The following is a 20,111-nucleotide window of genomic DNA, read 5'->3' as shown; positions in this document are numbered from 1 at the left end:
GTGACAATTCCATAATTCAAAGTGAAATAAAATGCAAATCTTGTGACAGGGCTCAGCTTTTATCTTTGGAAACCGAAAATCGATATACTTTGGATTCATAGAACGATTTTCTTCACGAGTTGGTGTACCAATAACCTTTAAAATATAAAAACATTATAAGTTTACACGATTTTTTATTGTATATAAGTTTACACATGATTACCAGAAGGTCCAGAATTGCAAGCATTAAAGCATTGACAATCAAACCAAACCTTGATAATTTCTACTAGCTGGTCCACCGCATTTTCACCAGGCAACTGTGACAATTTTTTGATTTGGGTATTTGGTAGAACTTAGAAATATTAGAAGGTGACAGTTGAACTACAAGATTTTTGCTGACTTGAACATTTATTAAATGGGGGTAATTAAATAAATCATTTAATCTAATTTAATTGTTGGTTTTAGTTAGCTCAATTGATAAAATTTTTTATCCTCGAATAAGAGATCTAAAGTCAAGGATGGAGCCTAGACTTGAAGTTGGGGGGGGGGGGGGGGGGGAGTTTTGCTATTGGTTGCATGCGGCTGTTCCAGCCTAGATGCAAACCAATAAAAATTTATTATCTTAACAGTTTGTAAAAATGTTATAGAAAAGTTTGTTGTTATAGTATTACTCTTAAAAGAATCAATGATATTGTTAAGGGGGAGCAAAATATAATTTTATAGAACAAAATTGCTAAAATTTATACTTTTATATATATATATATATATATATATATACTAATATTTTTTTACAAAACAATTAGGGGGGATCGTTGTCCCAAGGTCAAAGTCTCCCTCTGTCCATGTCCAGATTTTAAAAAACCTTACTTATGCCAAAAATCAATGGTATATTCATGAAATGATGTCTTCAAGCATGACCAACTGTTCTCCCCCTAAATACGGGGCCAGGTGGTCCTTCCCTCTTAATGCATGGCCAATTCTCCTTCCTCAAATAATGTGAAGTCATTCCTTTTCTCAAATACATGGCCTGTTAATCCTTTCCCTAATGGCCAGTTAGTCAAGAAAATAATTGAAAGGATACCAAAACATGAAACATCAAACCTATTAGTGACAAGAAGAGAGAGACACGAATTAAAGCAATGGTCATAAGTCTACTCTAACTAATCATACGTGAGAAAATAAAAACAAAAGCATTATGATTAGTGCCTTTTCGACAATCCCATGTAGTGCTGTGTTTGGTTAGGATGAAAAGATATAGGATGAAAAATAGGAAAATAAAAGGGAGAGAAAATTTTAATTTTCCATTATTTTGTTGAAGTGAAAAATAAGATCAAAGAAAATAAGGTGGTTGGAGTTTTCCACTTTGAAGCCATCATTTTATTTTAATCCAAAATAGAAATAAATGAATGGAGAAATAGAATTTAGAAAAAAAATTGCAAAATCTCCCCTCATCTTTTTCATCCTTCCATTTTTATATATTAAAGGTATAATAGTAAACTACTTTTCATTTTTTTACTTTTCTATACTTTATATCAAACGCACAAGGTGAAAAGTATAAATTTTTTCTATCCTCTCAATCTTTTCCATCCTCTAATCCTCTCAATGAAAGTTATAAAATTTTAAACAATTCAAATGTTATATATGTATACACACATAAGGTTCATAAAACTCTCCAAATACCTACACATCCAAAACTAAAACAAAAAACAACAGCTCTTTCTTTTACTTTTCACCTTTTCTTTTCCACTTCTCTTTAACTTCTTTTATATATGTATATGGTAATCATTATTTTCACCCCTAAAATTAGAATAAATTTTTATTTTAGTCCCTAAACTTTATGCAAACTTTAGGGATGTAAATAACATGTTGGACAAAGTTTAGCTACAAAACTGGTTGTACTCTAAGGTTACAACTTTACTCAATAAAATAAACATTACAACATATTTTGAAAATTTAACCGTTGAGTTGCATATTCTTTACACTCTTAATGCACATATTAAATTTTGTGTCAATTGGATATTATTTAGTATATGATCTATAAACTTAAATATTATACATAATTTTAAATTATAAAAACTTATAATTTAAACAATTTATTGATAATATAGCTATTAATATTTTATTTTTTAGAAGTTTTGCAAGTATAGAAGATATAAGAAGAATATATAATCCAATGATGGATTTGTCAAAATTTTTCTCCAATAAAAAGATATTAAGTAAGGTTGTAGCCTAAGGCTACAACCAATTTTATAACTAAATTTTGTCCTAATATTTTAACCAAAAAGAATTATCTATAATCGAGCATGTACAAACCATCCTTTACCGTCGATTTTCTTGTCTCCTTTTACCTTTGCCCTCAAGTTGAGTGCTCAAGCCTATATTTTTAATAGGTTTTTATTTTATTTATTCATTTTTTTATTTTTTTTATTTTTTATTTTTTTTTATCTTTCTTCTCTCTTCCTAATCAAAAATAATAATACCATGAGATGACCCTAACATCATATGATACCCGCATGTCTGTTAAGCTTGAATACATATTATTTCATTTTATGTCTTTAATTCAAGTGATCTTGTTGGGATAAAACATAAGTTGTGGAGAGCCAAAGACAGTTCATGATGAGACTATTATTATTATTATTATTATTATTATTATTATTCGAGAAGGAGGCGAAACTACAATCTAATATTCTAAAATCATTGTCTGAAAATGTTAGACAAGATTCATGATTTTCAAACTCTAGAAGATCCTTACCCTTTTTTAATGTTAAATATATGTTATTAGCAACGTGATATGTTATACCATGTTGTATATGCTAGAGTGGATGCGGAAGGGGAAGCATAGAATAGGAATATTAAGAACATAAGGGTTACGTGGTTCAGCCTTGTCGGCCTACATCCACAGAGGAGTCCCTTAAGGGCTACATCTTTATTATGTATAAAAGTGTAGTACAGTAACCTGTGTTACAATGAACCCTAACATGAGTATATATAATAGACTAAACCCTAGACTAATAGACTTCTAGTACAAGTAGGAGACTTGACTTGCACAGAAAGTAGAATTAGACTTGGGCCTATTACATTGGGCTAATATGTCTAATATATCTCTAACACCCTCCCTCAAACTTAAGGCGGAAACTCGATGAAGGCTTGAGGTTGGATAAGCATGAGAAGATCTTTAGAAGATGCCATGAATAATGCCTTTTAAAGAAACCACAATGAAGAATGTGCCAATTGACCAATTTTGGAGCTTCAAATGAAGAAACAGAGTCCAAAATCGGAACCTACGCGAAAAACTGAGCAAGATAAGCCCTGTTGGAAATTTTGACTTTTGGTTGAAGGTTAACGCAAAAAGTCAAAATCAACTGGTCCAGGGTCAAAGTCAATGGATACTGGTCCAGGTTGGTTCCGGGTTTCCGAGTTGGGTCACGGATCATGCAGCAGAGTCATTGACGTCATCTTATGACGTGTCGCTGACGTGGACTAGGGCTGATGTGGAGGTGCTTACATGGTTGTTGACGTGGAATGATGACGTCATCATCTAATGTCAAATAACATTAGCAGCAGTTTGTTGGCGTGTGGCAGGAGCGTGCGATTTTACCGGCGCGTGGAGGAGAAGCCAGAAGCTAGGAAGGCGCGTGGAAGCACGTGTAGGGTCGGATGAGGGCCGGAATCTCAGGTTTTGTAGATCGGTGGATGAGGAGGCTGTCAGGGCGGCGTGTGTGCTAAGAAGACGATCTGGAAGTTAGGAATCTGAGCTGGCGCATGGGAGATTTTCTGGAGACAACTGAGGCGCGTGGTAGGGCTTTGGGTGACCGGATTTCTGGGTTTTGGTCGCGAGAGGTCGTGTAGCACGTTTGTGGTGTTATTTTCATTAGACGAAGTCTTGATGTGCACAGATCCGATAGGGAGAGGCACAGATTGCTTGGTTGTTGGATTTCGACACAGCACAGAGCCATGGTGGCTGCGAGATGCCGTGGAGTTTAGATCCAACAGACAAACATGTGTGACTTTTGATAGTGATGTGCATGTGAGAATCTTCTTTACTTGCTAGAGTTGTTTGTTTGATGCCAAGAATGAAGTTTGGCTCTGATACCATATTAAATATATGTTATTAGCAACGTGATGTGTTATACCATGTTGTGTATGCTAGAGTGGATGCAGAAGGGGAAGTATAGAATAGGAATATTAAGAACACGAGGGTTACGTGGTTCAGCCTTGTTGGCCTACATCTACAGAGGAATCCCTTAAGGGCTACATCTTTAATATGTATAAGAGTGTATTACAATAACCTATGTTACAATGAACTCTAACATGAGTATATATAATAGACTAAACCCTAAACTAATAGAATTCTAGTACAGGTAGGAGACTTGACTTGCATACAAAGTAGAATTAGGCTTGGGCCTATTACATTGGGTTAATATGTCTAATATATCTCTAACATTTAAAAACTAATTAGTAAGAACTAATACTGATGGGCGATGGCCCATAATAATTGATCTCCTATGTTGATGAAATACAAAGTTTTTGGGGAAAAAAATTTATATGTTAGTGATGGAAAAAAAATACATGTTTGTATCGCATACAAAACATACGCAGCGAAAAATTAAAGGATCTACTTTATTCATAATTGATAACATGTACTATGTAAATTTCAGAATATAAGAACAAGAAAGTGTACCTTGGTGTAGTAAAATTCAAAACCAAATATTAGAAGTACTTGGAAACACTTTTGATCTTCACTCCAATTTCACTTGATGCCCAAGAAGTGCGGACTCTCAATCAGTTTCTATGAATGTGTTCAAGGGAGAATAATAGAGTGTCTAACACTCACATACAAAACCATTTCATTCTTTTACAAAATTCTGTATGTTTCTCTCATTAAAACTGATTATTTAATTGGGCTAGCCTCTTGGGCCATTCCAATTGGGCTTTAGTATGTGGCTTGGAGTGGAACCAAAAGGGAACAAATAAGACACTAGCTTCAATGGGCCTTGGGCTTTTTTGTCAACTCTTGATAAGTCCAAAATTACCATTATTTATATTTAATACCACTATATAAATATAATTGCACTCTAGGCCTTATTAATAGATTATATCTCAAGACTTTATTGTACATGCAATCTCTTCATAAAATATTCATAATAATACAAAGTCATGAATGTAGACTGCCACTTTGAAGATTACTACATCTTAATCCTTGAGTACTCAGTTTAATCCTTTAAGTTATTCATTATATATTTATGAAATTCAATTTCATAAATATAAACTTTAGTAACTTCTTACTAAAGTAGTTAGGCCTAACATTCTGAATAACCAAACCCATTAAACTTATCTCAAAGGAATATTTTATATCTCCGATAAGAGATTATGAATTCCATCTTGAGAATATATGTTCCATCAACACTAAATGTGGCTGCCCAACATACTGAGATTTTGATCGTGACTTTAGATCTCACTCTTGATATATCAAAGCAACCTACACTTCATGATCAGGTCTATTATTTTCTCAAGATTAAGAGTTCATGTAAATAGAAGTTGTGGAATTTATTATTCATTTGGCAGTTATTAGGAGAATAATAAATCTCAAAGCGGTCCAGTTCATGTCTTAACTCTTAAAACATATCAACATATCAACTAGAAGTCTCCACTTCTATAATCAAGAAAAATCATCTTAGTTGATATGTTATAGTCTTCACAGATGAAATGCCCAATTTCATCACCGACTACAAACTAAAATTCTGAGTTTACAAAGAACTTGTGACTTATATCTTCTGTGATAAAATCACATACTATGCATCTCATGGACTAATCTAACTCCCATTCCCTCCAATTGTGACTCAAAGGTCCTTTGGGGTAAGGCTTTGGTAAAAAGATCTGCTAGATTATTTGCATTTCTATCTTTGCTACTACTACATCTCCACGAGCAACAATGTCTCGAATGATGTGGTACTTTCTTTCAATGTGCTTTCCTTTCTTGGGATTCCTTGGATCTTTGGATTGTGCAATTGCTCCACTATTGTTGCAAAACAATGTGATAGGAACTTGCTCCATTCTAACAACACCAAGATTAAAGAGGAATTTCTTGAGCCAAACAACTTTCTTTGCTGCTTCACAAGTAGCAACATATTCAACCTCAATGGTGGAGTCAACAATACAAGATTGCTTAATACTCCTCCAACTTATGGCTCCACCTCCTAAGGTGAATACATAACCTGAAGTGGACATTCTGAAATCAAGATTTGATTGAAAATCTAAATCTGTATAATCAATGGGAACCAAATCCTCACACGAGTAAATAAGCATATTATCTCTCGTTCTTCGTAGATACTTGAGAATATGCTTTACAGCTTGCCATTGTTTTGGTCCTGGATTTGATTGATATCGGTTGACCATGCCAACTGAATAACAGATATCTGGTCTAGTACAAAGCATGACATATATGAGACTTCCCATTGCAGTAGCATAAGAAATTTGTCTCATCATATTTTCTTCCTCAAAAGTCTTAGGCCTTTGGTCATCAGACAAATGAACTCCATGTCTGAAAGAAAGCAATCCTTTCTTGGAGTTTTGTATGCTAAACCATTCTAGAACCTTATCTATATATCCAGCTTATGATAAGCCTAACATCTTATTCTTGCAATCTCACCAAAGCTTGATCCCTAGAATAAAGTTAGCCTCACTCAAGTCCTTCATATCAAATTGGCTTGACAACCAAACCTTTACTGATGACATTATCCCTACATCATTTCCAATGAGTAGAATATCATCAACATAAAGCACTAGGAACATTACTACTTTGTCTATGTCTTTTGTACACACATGGTTCTTCAATATTTTGTTGAAAACCAAATGACTTGATTGCTTGATCAAATCTGATATTCCATGACCTAGATGCTTGCTTAAGTCCATAAATGGATCTTTTCAACTTGCATACCATATGCTCTTGGTTCTTTGCTATGAATCCTTCCGATTGCATCATATAGATTTCTTCTTCAAGATTGCCATTAAGAAATGCAGTCTTGACATCCATTTGCCATATCTCATAATCATAATGAGCAACAATGGATAAGAGAATTCTGATAGATTTAAGTATTGCTACTGGAGAAAAGGTTTCTTCATAATCAATACCTTCTTTTTGTGTATACCCTTTCGCCACTAGTCTTGCTTTAAAGGTTTCAACCTTTCCATCTATCCCTATCTTCCTCTTGTAAACCCATTTGCAACCAACAGGTTTGATGCCATTAGGCGTCTTTACAAGATACCAAACTTGATTGGAATACATTAAATCCAATTCAGATTTCATAACTTTGACCCAATGATGTGCATTTATCATTCATTTCCTCTTCATAAGTGTAAGAATCAGTTTCGGCCTCTTCTAAGATAGGTTCATAAGTTTCTTCTAAACCTATAAATCTTATAGATGGCCTTACATTCCTCCCACTATGACGAGACACCTGTGTACTAGTCATCTCATAAGTAGAATCTTGTTGTGTATCTAATATAGCCACATCATCCCTAGTTTCATCCATTGGTTGTTCATTTATAGGTTCATTCATTTCAGCCAAAACAACTCTACTTCTAGGAGTATAATCATTAATATAGTCATTTTCCAAGAATTTGGCATTTGTACTAACAAACACGTTATTATCTTTATGACTATAGAATAAACCTCCAATAGTTCCTTTTGGATACCCTACAAAGAGAACCACTTCTGTTTTAGACTGTAACTTGTCAGACTCTCCTTTTAACACATGTGCTGGACAACCCCAAATATGGAGATGTCTCATACTAGGCTTACGCCCATTCCACAACTCTACAGGTGTTTTAGGAACAGATTTGGAAGGTACTAAATTCAGAAGATACATTGCAGTATTTAAGGCATATCCCCAAAAAGAAATTGGTAGAGTCGAATAACTCATCATGGACCTAACCATATCTAAAAGAGTCATATTCCTTCTTTCTGTTACACCTTTTTGTTGTGGAGTTCTAGGTGCAGTCAATTAGGATATTATCCCATTTCAGTTAAGTAATCCCTTAAATCCCAAGAAGGTATTCGCCATCTTGATAAGATTGAATGGCCTTTATGCGTTTACCCAATTGATTCTCAACTTCAGCCCTAAACTCTTTGAACTTTTCAAAGGCTTTGGACTTCTGATTCATTAGGAACATATAACCAAATCTAGAGTAATCATCAGTGAAAGTAATGAAATACTCATAGCCACCTCTTGCTTGGATTGACATAGGACCACATACATCTGAATGTACTAGTTCTAGCAAATCTTGGGCTCTTCTACCTTTTGTATTAAAAGGTCTTTTGGTCATTTTGCCCTCCAAACAAGATTCACAAACTGAAAATTCATCAAAAACCAATGGCTCTATGAGTCCATCTTTAATGAGTCTTTGAATCTTGTTTGAATTAATATGACCCAAATGCAAGTGCAAAAGATATACATCACTAGTAGAAGGAAACATTCTCTTTAATGATTTTACATGAGAGTCATTATCTAATTCAAAATTGTATAATTCATACTTATCAGGAGTTAAAATATAAAGAGCATTAACAATATTGCCAGAACAGATAAACACTTTGCCTTTCTTTATTACAACATTGTCTTTTAGGATAACACAATATCCATGCTTACCTAAATAGGTTGCAGAAATTAAATTCCTACAAATATTAGGTACATACAAATAGTCTTCCAATATTAAAACCCTAGATTCAAAGCATAAATTAAACACTCCAATAGCTACAATTGGAATCTTGCTCCCATAAACCAAAGTAAGAAACAATTCCCCTTCATTCAGCTTTCTGGTCTCTTGGAACCCCTGTAAAGAATTGCAGATATGATTAGTACAACCTGAATCCACACACCAGGAATCTGTGGGATTTCGTACTAAACATATTTCAAGAAGGAATGTACTTTTCATACCCTTATTATTGGCAACTCTGAATTTTGGACAATTCCTCTTCCAATGTCCTTTCTCACCACAATGGAAACACTTTCCTTTGATTTTCTTTCCTTTGTTGGCAACTCCTAAGGCAATTTGTTTACCATCTTGCTTGGTCAAGTCCTTCTTCTTCATCTTACCCTTGCCTTTCGACTTATGTTGAGAAGTAGAAGCTTCAACCATATTGGCATCAACATTGGATGTACCAAGAATGTCTTACGCTGCCACCAATTCATTCATTAATTCAAACAATGAATAAATCTTTTTGTTCATATTATAATTAAGTTTGAATTCCTTGAATGATTCTGGTAGTGACTAGAGTATCATATCCACTTGGGATTCTCCATCAATATCGGCGCCTAAAATTTCCAGTGTATTCAGATTAGAAATCATCCTAAGACAATGCTCCCTCACTGAAGTGCCATTAGTCATTTTGGTATTATAAATTTGCCTCATGGTTTCTTGCCTTGCAAAATGGCCTTGCTCACCAAACATCTCCTTTAGACTCAGCATTATGTTCGAAGCTAGTTCTATATCCTGCATTTGATACTGTAGAACATTTGAGATAGATGCTAGGATATAGCACTTGGCCATCTCATTAGATTTTTGCCAATGATCATATCGCTGTTTTTCCTCAGGAGGAGCATCTAATGATGAAAAGTTAGGCCATGGTTGACTAAGCACATATTTGTGCTCTTCAACAATAAGAACAATGTCCAAATTTCTTTTCCAATCAACATAGTTGGATCCAGTCAGTTTGTTTTGATTAAGAATAGTAACAAGTGGGCTAAATGATGCCATGATCAAATCTGAAAACAATAAACATGAATATAATAAGTAAACTAGACATTATCAACTTAGCATATAAACATATAGTCTGGAACCTTAATAAAACCATAATATAATATATGCAACGACAACCCAATCCCATATTTAATATCCCTCAACATAGAGTGAACATTAAATACTATGATTGATTGAGAACCATTCTCGTTATTAGTGCTATCATGATAACTCTTATCAAACACTAATAATATGCCGTTATACATTTAGCCTCTAAATAATAATAGTAAGAACTTAGTATAGAGGATAATATAATATTTAGTCTAGTATATCCCATTGTCTAGAATCATGTGTAGCCACATTTCATCTCCCTTAACAAATTTATCTTGTAGTACCATGATACAAAACACCTTCCACATGGAATGCAAAGCTCGAGGCTAAGATAAGGTGTTTGATCAAACCACTATAAACTAGGAAGTTCAATCTTGTAGTACCATGAAATAAATACTCTCCACATGGAATGCTAAGATTGAAGCAAATACAAAGCATATATTTCATACTACTATGAACCGACAATGAAGGCCGTGAGATCCAATCCTTGTATCTCTCTCCCACTAGATGTTTTAAATAAAGGTTTTTAATTAAAAAACATGCATAATCTCATTACACATAGCCTTGCTTCGATTGATATTCGATTTCTAGTCGATCGATCGGTCGAAAAAATTAAAAAATTCATACTTGACAATGTGCCTGGCTCGATTGGTACTCGATCGCTTCTCAATTGATCAAAAAAAAAAAAAAAAACATTCGATCGATTGACTAGCAATCGAATATCAATCGAATCAAACTCAATAGTTTGCCTGGCTCGATTGGTACTCGATCGCTTCTCAATATATCAAAAAAGAACATTCGATCGATCGACTAGAAATCGAATATCAATCGAAGCAAAACAGATTGGTCACTATTTCACTAGATTGATCGAAGGTAATTTTTGATCGATCGAAACTCGTGAAACTCGAATTTCCAGAATTTTTCTAAAGCAGTTTTCAACGGTTTTTCATGAACAAACATCCATCATATGAACATAATAAACAGAGAATGATATCAAAACTAAATTCCATTGATGCTATAGCCTTAAATTTCAATTTAACATACTTAATATCAAACTTAAACAATATCATAACATCAATATCAGTTTTATCAAAACATAATTTCAACAGCCATGCAGAAAATCAAATGTTTAATCTTCTAACAGCATGAAATTACTTTCTTTAATTCAAAAACTCACAAAACATGTTATAAAGATTCGAAATTGAAGACCACTTTGATACGATTTGATGGAAAAAAATACATGTTTGTATCGCATACAAAACCTATGCAGCGAAAAATTAACGGATTCACTTCATTCACAATTGATAACATGTACTATGTAAATTTTAGAATATAAGGACAAGAAAGTGTACCTTGGTGCGGTAAAATTCAAAACCAAAGTTTAGAAGTACTTGGGAACACTTTTGATCTTCACTCCAGTTTCACTTGATACCCAAGAAATGTGGACTCTCAATCAGTTTCTATGAATGTGTTCAAGGGAGGATAATAAAGTGTTTAATACTCCCATACAAAACCATTTTATTCTCTTACAAAATTCTATATGTTTCTCTCATTAAAACTGATTATCTAATTGGGGTAGCCTCTTGGGCCATTCCAATTGGGCTTTAGTATGTGGCTTGGAGTGGGACCAAAAGGAAACAAATAAGATACTAGCTCTGATGGGTCTTGGACTTTTCTGTCAACTTTTGGCAAGTCCAAAGTTACCATTAATTATATTTAATACCACTATATAAATATAATTGCACTTTAGGCCTTATTAATAGATTATATCACAAGACTTTTTGTACATGCAACCTCTTCATAAAATATTCGTAGTAATACAAAGTCATGAATGTAGATTGTCACTTTGAAGATTACTACATCTTAATCATTGAGTACCCGGTTTAATCCTTTAAGTTATTCATCATATATTTATGAAATCTAATTTCATAAATATATACTTTAGTAACTTATTACTAAAGTAGTTAGGCCTAATATTTTGAATAACCAAATCCATTAAACTTATCTCAAGGGAATGTTTTATACCTCCGTTAAGAGACTATGAATTCTATCTTGAGAATATATGTTCCATCAACACTAACTATGGCTGCCCAACATATTGAAGTTTTGATCGTGACTTTAGATCTCAAACCTGATATATCAAAGCAACCTACACTTCATGATTAGGTCCATTATTCTCTCAGGATTAAGAGTTCATGTAAATAGAAGTCGTGAGATTTATTATTCATTTGACCGTCGTTAGGAGAATAATAAATCTCACAGCGGTCCCGTTCAATATGTCTTAACTCTCAAAACATATCAACTAGAAGTCTTCACTTCCATGATCAAGACAAATCATCTTAGTTGATATGTTATAGTTTTTGCAGATGAAATGCCCAATTTCATCACCGACTACGAACTAAAATTCTGAGTTTACAAAAGAACTTGTGACTTATATCTTCTGTGACTAAATCACATAAATCACATACTATGCATCTCATGGACTATATGATAATGTCTAAATATTCATGTTACCATTATTTTAAATAATAATAAAACAACTTTATTAATTACAACATTAAGTCATACATAAAGTCACACATAATGTCTTACATAGCATCATACAATAGGATTTAAGGGCACTAATCCTAACAGTTAGAACTCGTACGTAGCTCATATCTTGAGGTGTTTGAATGAAAATGTTCCTAAAATATGGCTGCTACTAATGTAAATGACCGCCACGATCGACTCAATTTGATCCCTGTTATTTTCAACTTACACTCAATTTAGTTCCTATCATTAACTCACTAATAGAAAATATATACGAGTCAAATAGTGTGCATTACTGGCACACTTGAATATATAATTAATGCAATGTAGAAGATGAGGACCAATTGAAGATTGCTGCATCATTTAACGTTGCCCTTTAAGCCTTAAAATACATTGCTTCAGCCCAGATGACTACCCCATTCCTGTTGAAATGTTCCAAACAATTTGCTTTCAATTTCTTAGCATAGCCTACATGGAAAAGTAAGCAATTGGTAATATTGTTTGCCAAAAATACTATTTTGGTCCCTACATGGTTACAGTCAATATGGTCTATACAATTTGATAATGGACAGGGTTATTTGGGTCATGGTGGGAGAAGTGAAAATTGATTGGGTTTGAAAACTCAAATTAGCTGAGTTGTAGCTTATTGTGTTTTTTTAATTGATGCGGCAATCTTTAATTGGTCCACATCTTCCAAGTTGCATTAATTACATATTCAAGTGTGCCAATAGTACGTACCATTTGCCATGTAGGTATTTTTTTATTAGTGAGTTAGCGAAAATTGGTAAGGATCAATTTGACTGCAAGTTGAAAATAACAGAGACCAAATTATTCGGTGTCAAAATTTGGGGACCAAATTGATTGTGACCCCAAAATGTAAGGATCAAAATGATATTTTTGCCCCATTGTTTCTACTCATTTCAATTTATTAATATAGTCTACATGGAAAAGTAAGCAATAGTAGGCCAAGACATTTGAACCAGGACGTTTAAGTCAATCTTGTTTCTATCATTTAAATTTCTTCAATTGTGACACGATGCTTCCCTCTAATAAATGGCGACAAGCAAGACCAACAACATAATGTGATGATCATTACTCCAAAACAAAAGAGACGATTGTGACTACATAGTGAGATATACTGTCAGCTAATGGGTAAAAGAAAAGAAGATTTTGGTGCTTCCGTTTGGTATTTTCCATTATTGAGTTAAAGGTAAGGATGAAATTGACTACAAATTGAAAATAACATGGACCAAATGGATCAGTGCCAAAATATAGGGACCAAATTGATTGTGGTCCCAAAATGTAAAGACCAAAATGATATTTTTGCCCCATTGTTTCTACTCATTTCAATTTATTTGTATGGTCTATGTTAGGTGCTTAGGAATTAGGAACTAATGTATTAGAACTTCATTTTTTAATGTTGGCAAACCATGATAAATTTTTTTTAGTCTTGTTTAGACTTGCTCAAAGTCTATGCTTTTTATATAAAGTTGGAATTAAGTTGCTGCAGGATTTATTGTGTAAATCTGCCTAGCTCGATCGATCGATCGATCGAAATTCGTGTAGATTGTTTTTTCTGTAGAATTTCTAACTCAGCTCAAGCTCGTTTGACGTCTATGGTTTTAAGTTTTACGTCAAGTATAAAAGGGAAAACCTTAGCCACGTTTTTGGGGTTGCTCTTTATGCTCTGTGTGTGAATCTTTTATGAGATCAAGAGGTAGTTGCCTTCACACATACGTAGGGTTTCCAAGATTCAAGATTATGTCAAGAACTTGGTGATCAAATCAGTTGCAGATTCAAGAGCTTAAAGATATATAAATGGGAGTGCTTGTACTTGCTGGGAATCCAAGAAAGAAGTAGTTCGTGGACTCGGAGCAATCATGGGGTCATGGTAGTAAGTTTCCTACTTGAGGTAGCAATAGGTTGTTAGTGGTCTAAGTCGCTATTGTGTAAACTTCAATTCTTTCATAGTGGATTTGGTTTACCTTGAGGATAGCCAGGTTAAATCCTCCCCTGGTTTATTACCGGTTGGTTTTCCTGAGTTATCATATTGTTGTGTTCTTTTTTTTCCACACTTTACAATAATATGATATATATGTGTTAACCAAGATTTGATAATTTGATTAAGTAATCACTTGACTAATTAACAAGGTTAATCAGGTTGTGTTTTAAAGGGTCTAAAAACAAATAGTCTATATGGAAAAGTAAGCAATACTAGGCCAAGATATTTAAGTCAATCTTGTTTCTATCATTTAAATTTCTTCAATCGTGACATGATGCTTCCCTCTAATAAATGGCAACAAGCAAGACTAACGACATAATGTGATGATCTTTACTCCAAAACAAAAGAGATGATTGTGACTACATAATGAGATATACTATCAGCTAACGGGTAAAAAAGAAGTAGATTTTAGTGCTTCCGTTTGGTGTTTTCCGTTAGTGATTTAAAGGTAATGATCAAATTGACTAAAAATTGAAAATAACAAGGACCAAATTGACTAGTGCCAAAATATAAGGACCAAATTGATTGTGGGCCCAAAATGTAAAGACCAAAATGATATCTTCGCCCCATTGTTTCTACTCATTTCAATTTATTAGTGTGGTCTATATGGATAAGTAAGCAATACTAGGCCTAGACATTTAAGTCAATCTTGTTTCTATCATTTAAATTTCTTCAGTCGTGACACGATGCTTCCCTCTAATAAATGTCAACAAGCAAGACTAAGGACATAATGTGATGATCATTACTCCAAAACAAAAGAGATGATTGTGACTACATAATGAGATATACTGTCAGCTAACGGGTAAAAAGGAAGAAGATTCTAGTGCTTCCGTTAGTGACTTAAAGGTAAGGATCAAATTGACTACAAATTGAAAATAACAAGGACCAAATTGATCAGTGCCAAAATATAAGGACCAAATTGATTGTGGTCCCAAAATGTAAAGACCAAAATGATATTTTTGCCCCATTGTTTCTACTCATTTCAATTTATTAGTATGGTCTATATGGAAAAGTAAGCAATACTAGGCCTAGACATTTAAGTCAATCTTGTTTCTATCATTTAAATTTCTTCAATCGTGACACGATGCTTCCCTCTAATAAATGTCAACAAGCAAGACTAAGGACATAATGTGATGATCATTACTCCAAAACAAAAGAGATGATTGTGACTACATAATGAGATATACTGTCAGCTAATGGGTAAATGAAAAGAAGATTTTGGTGCTTTCGTTTGGTATTTTCCATTAGTGAGTTAAAGGTAAGGATGAAATTGACTACAAATTGAAAATAACAGGGACCAAATGGATCAGTGCCAAAATATAGGGACCAAATTGATTGTGGTCCCAAAATGATATTTTTGCCCCAGTGTTTCTACTCATTTCAATTTATTAGTATGGTCTATATAGAAAAGTAAGATATACTAGGCCAAGACATTTAAGTCAATCTTGTTTCTATCATTTAAATTTCTTCAATCGTGGCACGATGCTTACCTCTAATAAATGGCAACAAGCAAGACTAACGACATAATGTGATGATCATTTCTCCAAAACAAAAGAGATTATTGTGACTACGTAATGAGATATACTGTTAGCTAACGGGTAAAATAAAAGAATATTTTGGTACTTCCGTTTGGTATTTTCCATTAGTAAGTTAAAGGTGAGGATCAAATTGACTACAAATTGAAAATAACTGGAACCAAATGGATCAGTGCCAAAATATAGGGACCAAATTGATTGTGGTCCCAAAATGTAAAGATCAAAATGATATTTTTGTCCCATTGTTTCTACTCATTTCAATTTATTAGTATGGTATGTATGGAAAAGTAAGCAATACTAGGCCAAGACATTTAAGTCAATCTTGTTTCTATCATTTAAATTTCTTCAATCGTGGCACGATGCTTCCCTCTAATAAATGGCAACAAGCAAGACTAACGACATAATGTGATGATCATTACTCCAAAACAAAAGAGATGATTGTGACTACATAATGAGATATACTGTCAACTAACGGGTAAAAGAAAAGAAGATTTTGGTGCTTCTGTTTGGTATTTTCCATTAGTGAGTTAAAGGTAAGGATCAAATTGACTTCAAATTGAAAATAACAGGGACCAAATGGATCAGTGCCAAAATATAGGGACCAAATTGATTTTGGTCCCAAAATGCAAAGACCAAAATGATATTTTTGCCCCATTATTTCTACTCATTTCAATTTATTAGTATGGTCTATGTTAGGTTCTAAGGAATTAGGAACTAATGTATTAGAACTTCTTTTTGTAATGTTGGCAAACCATGATCAAAACATTTAAGTCTTGTTTAGACTTGCTCAAAGTATATGCTTTTTATGTAAAGTTGGAATTAAGTCACTACAGGATTTACTGTGTAAATCTACCTGGCTTGATCGATTGATCGAAAGTCATGTAGATTATTTTTTCTGCAGAATTTCTAACTCAGCTCAAGCCCGTTTGATGTGTAGGGTTTTATGTTTTTACCTCAAGAATAAAAGGGAAAACCCTAGCCACGTTTTTGGGGTTGCTCTTTATGCTGTGTGTGTAAAACTTTTGTGAGATCAAGAGGTGGTTGCCTTCACACATATTTAAGGTTTCCAAGATTCAAGATTATGTCAAGAACTTGGTGATCAAATTAGTTGCAGATTCAAGAGCTTAAAGATACACAAGCGGGAGTGCTTGTACTTGCTGGGAATCCAAGAATGAAGTAGTTCGTGAACTCGAAGCTATCATGGGGTCATGATAGTAAGTTTCCAACTCAAGATAGTAATAGGATGTTAGTGGTCTAAGTGGCTATTGTTTAAACTTCAATTCATTCATAGTGGATTCAGTTTACCTTGAGGATAATTAGGTTAAATCCTCCCCACGTTTTTTACTGGTTTGGTTTTCCTAGGTTATTATATTGTTGTGTTCTTTATTTTCTGCACTTTACAATAATATAATATATGTGTGTTAACCTAGATTCGATAATTTGACTAAGTAATCACTTGGGTAATTAACTAGGTTAATCTAGTTGTATTTTAAGGGGTCTAAAAGCAGACAATGTATATGGAAAAGTAAGCAATACTAGAACAAGACATTTATGTCAATCTTGTTTCTATCATTTAAATTTCTTCAATCGTGACATGATGCTTCCCTCTAATAAATGGCAACAAGCAAGACTAACGACATAATGTGATGATCACTACTCCAAAACAAATGAGATGATTGTGACTACATAATGAGATATACTGTCAGCTAACGGCTAAAAAAGAAGAAGATTGTAGTGCTTTCATTTGGTATTTTCTGTTAGTGACTTAAAGGTAAGGATCAAATTGACTACAAATTGAAAATAATGACCAAATTGATCAGTGCCAAAATATAAGGACCCAATTGATTGTGGTCCCAAAATTTAAAGATCAAAATGATATTTTCGCCCCATTATTTCTACTCATTTCAATTTATTAGTATGGTCTATGTGGAAAAGTAAGCAATAGTAGACCAAGACATTTAAGTCAATCTTGTTTCTATCATTTAAATTTCTTCAATAATGACATGATGCTTCCGTCTAATAAATGGTGACAAGCAAGACTAACGACATAATGTGATGATCATTACTCCAAAACAAAAGAGATGATTGTGACTACATAATGAGATATACTGTCAGCTAACGAGTAAAAGAAAAGAAGATTTTGGTGCTTTTGTTTGGTATTTTCCATTCGTGAGTTAAAGGTAAGGATCAAATTGACTACAAATTGAAAATAACAGAGACCAAATGGATCTGTGCCAAAATATAGGGACCAAACTGATTGTGGTCCCAAAATGATATTTTTGCCCCATTGTTTCTACTCATTTCAATTTAATGGTATGGTCTATATGGAAAAGTAAGCAATACTAGGCCAAGACATTTAAGTCAATCTTGTTTCTATCATTTAAAATTTTTCAATCGTGGCACGATGCTTCCCTCTAATAAATGGCAACAAGCAAGACTAACGACATAATGTGATGATCATTACTCCAAAACAGAAGAGATGATTGTGACTACATAATGAGATATACTGTCAACTAACGGCTAAAAGAAAAGAAGATTTTGGTGCTTCAGTTTGGTATTTTCCATTTGTGAGTTAAAGGTAAGGATCAAATTGACTACAAATTAAAAATATCAAGGACCAAATGGATCAGTGCCAAAATATAGGGACCAAATTGATTTTGGTCCCAAAATGCAAAGACCAAAATGATATTTTTGCCCCATTGTTTCTACTCATTTTGATTTATTAGTATGGTTTATATGGAAAAGTAAGCAATACTAGGCCAAGACGTTTAAGTCAATCTTGTTCCTATCATTTAAATTTCTTTAATCGTGGCACGATGCTTCCCTCTAATAAATGGCAACAAGCAAGACTAACGACATAATGTGATGATCATTATTCCAAAACGAAAGAGATGATTGTGACTACATGATGAGATATACTGTCAGCTAACGGGTAAAAGAAAAGAAGATTTTGGTGCTTCTGTTTGGTATTTTCCATTAGTGAGTTAAAGGTAAGGATCAAATTGACTACAAATTGAAAATAACAGGGACCAAATGGATCAGTGCCAAAATATAGGGACCAAATTGATTGTGGTCCCAAAATGTAAAGACCAAAAATGATATTTTTGCCTCATTATTTCTACTCATTTCAATTTATTAGTATGGTCTATGTTAGGTTCTAAGGAATTAGGAACTAATATTTTAGAACTTCGTTTTGTAATGTTAGCAAAACCATGATCAAAACGTTTTAGTCTTGTTTAGACTTGATCAAAGTATATGCTTTTTATGTAAAATTTATGCTTTTTATGTAAAGTTGGAATCGAGTTACTGCAGGATTTACTGTGTAAATTTGCTTGGCTCGATCGATCGATCAAAAGTCGTGCAAATTGTTTTTTCTATTGAATTTCCAACTCAGCTGAAGCCCGTTTGACTTGAAGGGTTTTATGTTTTACCTCAAGTATAAAAGGGAAAACCTAGCCACATTTCTGGGGTTGCTCTTTATGCTGTGTGTGTGAATCTTCTGTGAGATCAAGAGGTGGTTGCCTTCACACATACTTAGGGTTTCCAAAATTCAAGACTATGTCAAGAACTTGATGATCAAATTAGTTGTAGATTCAAGAGTTTAAAGATACACAAGCGGGAGTGCTTGTACTTGCTGGGAATCCAAGAAAGAAGTAGGTCGTGGACTCAGAGTTATCATGGGGTCCTGGTAGTAAGTTTCCTTCTCAAGGTAGCAATAGGATGTTAGTGGTCTAAGTCACTATTGTGTAAACTTCAATTTTTTCATAGTAGATTTAGTTTACCTTGAAGATAGTCAGGTTAAATCCTCCCTTGGTTTTTTACCGGTTTGGTTTTCCTGAGTTATCATATTGTTGTGTTCTTTCTTTTCCGCACTTTACAATAATATGATATATGTGTGTTAACCTAGATTTGATAATTTGACTAAGTAATCACTTGGCTAATTAACAAGGTTAATCTGTTTGTGTTTTAAAGGGTCTAAAAACAAACAATCTATATGGAAAAGTAAGCAATACTAGGCCAAGATATTTAAGTCAATCTTGTTTCTATCATTTAAATTTCTTCAATTGTGACATGATGCTTCCCTCTAATAAATGGCAACAAGCAAGACTAACGACATAATGTGATGATCTTTACTCCCGAACAAAAGAGATGATTGTGACTACATAATGAGATATACTATCAACTAACGGGCAAAAATGAAGTAGATTCTAGTGCTTCCA

The sequence above is a fragment of the Quercus robur genome, chromosome 3 (assembly GCF_932294415.1).
Source record: "Quercus robur chromosome 3, dhQueRobu3.1, whole genome shotgun sequence".
NCBI lineage: Eukaryota > Viridiplantae > Streptophyta > Magnoliopsida > Fagales > Fagaceae > Quercus > Quercus robur.
This window is presented reverse-complemented; position numbering follows the sequence as displayed.